Below are 4,636 nucleotides of genomic sequence, written 5' to 3' on the forward strand. Positions count from 1 at the left end.
GCAGGTGTTTGTACATTTTCAGTAAGTCAGCAAGTTCCAGTGCACGACCTCCATTTTGACAAATCAAGTAAACAAAATATAAGCCATGACAATGCTGTAAAAAAGTGTATAATGAGACCAATCTAATGGCAATTACCTGGTGCAAATCACATTATGCACCCCACAAACAAAACATTACATCTCAAAATCTTCCAGCCATTTATGTTAGAAATAGATAAAACTATCATTAGAAACAATTTAGAGATAACAAAATGAAAGTATGACCTATAAAAGAATATGATATCAATGAGGCACTGAAAGAAAAATCCACAAACACTTTAAATAGTAACCATAAGGTATCAAAATCAGTTAACTTAATACCTGTGAAAAGAAGCAACAGCTCTTAGAATCTTCCTGTGCCCGTGTAGCGTTTTCCTGTGGCCGCCTCCGGGACTACATTCCATAGTTTCTGAGTCCAGCCCAGGAGGAAGAAAACAAAGACAAAACACCAAAATATTAATTATCTTGTCTTGCTCGGTATCTACCTTGAAACCAGCAAAAATTTTATTACAGTAAACCTTAGCCATGAGGGAAATCGTGCACATCCAGGCCAGACAGTGTGGCAACCAGATCGGTTCTGGGAGTTGCTCAGCACTGAGCATGGCAGAGGCCCCAGCAGTACCTACCACGGAGACAGTAACCTGCAGCTGGACTGGATCTCTGTGTACTACAATGAAGCCACAGGTGGCAAGGATGTCCCTCGAGCTTTCTTGGTGGACCTAGAACCCGGGACCATGGACTCTGTTTGGTCAGGTCCTTTTGGAAACTTTGTTTTTGGTCAGTCTGGGGCAGGCAACAACTGGCCCAAGGGCCACTACACCAAAGGCGCTGAGCTGGTCGACTCGGTCCTGGACGTGGTGCTGAAGGAGGCAGAGAGCTGAGACTGCCTGTAAGGCTTCCAGCTGACCCACTAGCTGGGTGGAGGCACAGGCTCCGGCATGGGCACGCTGCTCAGCAGCAAGATCCGAGAAGAGTATCCTGACAGCATCATGAACTGCTTCAGCGTGGTGCCCTCACCCAGTATCCAACACCGTGGTTGAGCCCTACATTGCCACCCTGTCTGTCCACCAGCTGGTGGGGAACACAGACCAGACCTACTGCATCAACGAGGCCCTCTACAACATCTGCTTCCTCACCCTCAAGCTCACCACACCAACCTACAGGGACCTGAACCACCTTGAGTCGGCCAGCATGAGCGGCATCACCACCTGCCCCGCTTCCCAGGCCAGCTCAAGGCTGACCTCCTCCGTAAGCTGGCCATCGACCTGGTGCCCTTCCCGAGTCTCCACGTCTTCACGCCTGGCTTTGCCGCTCTCACCAGCAGCGGAAGCCAGTAGTACCAGGCCCTCACCATGCCTGAACTCACCCAGCAGGTCTTCGATGCCAAGAACTTGATGGCCACCTGTGACCCGCGTCGAGGCCGGTTCCTCACCGTGGCAGCTGTCTTCCATGGACAGATGTCCATGAAGGAGATGGACGAGCAGGTGCTCAGTGTGCAGAACAAGAGCAGTTACTTCTTGGAGTTGGTCCCCAACAACGGCTGTCTGTGACACCCCTCCGCGCGGTCTCAAGATGGCAGTCACCTTCACCGGAAACAGCAGTGCCATCCAGGAGCTGCTCAAGAGCATCTCGGAGCAGTTGCTGGCCATGTTCCACAGGAAAGCCTTCCTCTGCTGGTCCTCGGGCAAGGGCATGGACGAGATGGAGTTCACCAAAGCCAGGAGCTACATGAATTACCTCGTCCCCAAGTATCAGCAGTACCAGGATGTCACTGCGGAGAAGAAAGAAGATTTGGGGGAGTAACCAGAAGGAGAGGCCTAAGGCAGAGAGTTCTGAGTCACCTCAGGCTGCTCAGTTCTCTCTGCTTCCTTCCCCTGCTCGTTTTCCTCCTTCAGAGTTTCTTTCTTCAGCCTCTGTCCTGTTTGGTCATACCCTTCTACCTTTCTATTTTGTGTTGAACTTGCTGCTTTTTTTATATTGAAAAGATGACATTGCCCAGTAGCCAAAAAATAAATAGGAATTCTGGGGGTGGGGAAGAAACAATAAAGCAAGTTATCGATGAGCATGAGGAAGAAACTAATGAAAAAGGACAGTAAGAAAACTGGAAGCATGTCTGTAATCCCAGCACACAGGAGGCAAAGGCAGACGGATCCCTGTGAGTTCGAGGCCAGCTTAATCTACAAAGTGAGTCCAAGATAGCCAAGTCTACACAGAGAAACCCTTTCTCAAAAAAACCCATAAAAAGAAAAAAGAAAGAAAGGAAGGAAGGAAAAAAAAGACAAAAAGGAAGAAAGCGGAAAGGATTAAATAAGCTCCAAAGGATGGCCTTCAGAAAGATCCAATGACAGCTTCTTTCTTTAATAATTTCATACATGCATGCAACCTTTTACAGCATATTCACCCCTACTACCTCTTCCCACCGCCTTTGGATTCCCACACATACTTCAATTTGGTGTCATAGTGGTTTTTTGTTTTGTTTTGTTTTTTTATTTTAATAATCCACTAGATACAATTAATGTTCCCTACATGCCATGTGTTTGGGACAGTCTATTAGAGACACTTTCAAAAAATTTTGAAACATTTGAAAGGTCTTTACAAATAAAATAAAAGATATAATAATACCCCCCCCCCACACACACACATACCTACCCAATTACTCTGCAAATTTCTAACTACCACTGCCTGGATATAGGTTAAATGCACTAAACTTGCCCCCAGAAAAATGCTTTGAGTTTGAGGAGAGGTAAAACAAGAGATTAGGGAATTCAAAGTTGATCTCCAACAGCAGCAAACAGGAAGTGCAAGGCCTGCCTAGGAGGCATAACATGAGAGCAGGTGGTTCTCTGTGACTTTCTCATATTTTACTGTAGCACTCTGCAGTCTTGTCCACCAGCGTCAGAGGACCCTAGAATGAAGAGCTTCCTGGCCTTTTATCCCCAAACACACTAGAAGATGGAAAAACAGCAGGAACTCCACAAGTCCACAGTGGATCACTGTGCTAGCTCTAGGGCTGTGCCTTCATGTGCACTGCAAGGTCTAAGAGTTCTATTTGTGCCCGCTCAGGGGACTTCATGAAAAGACACGCTGTCATCTTCCATGGAGCAATACCTATAGCACTCTTCATTTTAATTGATTCACTCCGCTCATTCAAAAAAAAAGAATGCTGAGCAGCTCAGGCCTTTAATCCCAGGGCTCCAGGAGGCAGAGGTGAAAGTATCTCAGTGAGTTCAAGGCCAGGCTGCTGGTCTACAAAGACAGTCAGGCTACACAGAGAAACCCTGCCTCAAAAACAATCAGACTCTTTGAAGAAAAACACTGTATCAAACCCTAATAATTCAAGAATTAGGGGTAAGCATGCCTGCTCTTAATAGGAACAGTGCATTTTCATGGGAAAGAGAGACACAATGGGAAAATAAATAGGTCATAATGTTGACTACGTGTGGGGACCTATGAAAGGAGGCCATGGAGGTCAGGAAACTTCACTGAGACAGTATTTCCAAGAATAAATGTATGGGGCTAGCAAGACAGCTCAGCAAGTAAAAGCATTTGCCACCAAACTTGGTGACCTGAATTCAACCTGAGTTTGAGCCCTGACACCTATATGATATAAGGAAAGAACCCGCTCCCAAGAGTTGATCTCTGCATGTGTACACACCTACACACGGAGGCACACAAGATAAACAACATAAAAACAACAAATGTTTTTAAGAATGGGTGTGTCAGTGGTAAAATAGTAGCACTTTCATCTTGAGGTTAACCAATGGCTGACTGTCTAGTTAGACTTAAGGCCCACTCAACATACCTACTACCATAGACCTAGCCAAGTACCCACAGCTGGAGAGGTCATAGGTCAAGAGGAGAATGTACATCTGCCAGTTTCCTACACTAATACAATTTCTGTTTCCTTTTACCAACAGGAGTGTAGCTCTGACCACCCTCATCCCTGTCAAAGAAGCTTCTTTTTGCTACATGTGGAGACCATTGCAGAGACCCACAACTGGTCAAAATACAAAGAAAAAGTATTCATTGGATGCCCAACTCCAACTGTTCCTGGCAATTCAACCCCTACATCTAAAGCTCAGGGAATATTACCGAACAGAACAGAGGGAGAAAATATTTTAAGGGCCTGAGGATCAGGATGCCTATGGACAGTGGGCTCACTCTGGACCAAACACAGAATATTAAAGGAGCTACCAAAAATTTTAAAATGAGCATACAGACAGTGGGCAGAGGGATGATTAGTAAATTTATGAAGACCAAAAGCTAGCTAAAGTCCATAAGGGTCACCAACTCATCTGGGCTGATGTCTCCTGGCATGTCATTGAGAGAAAAACCCTAGAGTATAGGGTGACAGTCTGATGAAGGCAGCTAGCCAGAGACCAAATGCAGCAGCCTCCTAGGCAGAGCCACAGAGGACCTGGTCTCAGTGCAACAGGAATTTTGGTTACTATCAGGGGAAAGGGGAGGGGAGGGGCATGTGTTTCCAGTTAAACATCCTGCTGACAGCCCAGGTCATTCATAAAGAGTGATATGGGGCCTATCTCAAGGCAATTTTCAGCACACAGAGCTCACACTCTCCCTGTGTGGAGTCAGTTCA

The 4,636-nt window shown here is 46.2% G+C and overlaps 1 pseudogene; it reads left to right on the plus strand.

Moving 5' to 3' along the window:
• The first annotated feature begins 564 nt into the window (after window positions 1-564).
• LOC129676392 (tubulin beta chain-like) lies at window positions 565-1,842 on the plus strand (annotated as a pseudogene).
• The last annotated feature ends 2,794 nt before the right edge of the window (window positions 1,843-4,636 follow it).

Source organism: Psammomys obesus, unplaced genomic scaffold (genome assembly GCF_907164565.1).
Source record: "Psammomys obesus unplaced genomic scaffold, mPsaObe1.curated_primary_1811, whole genome shotgun sequence".
Taxonomy (NCBI): Eukaryota; Metazoa; Chordata; class Mammalia; order Rodentia; family Muridae; genus Psammomys; species Psammomys obesus.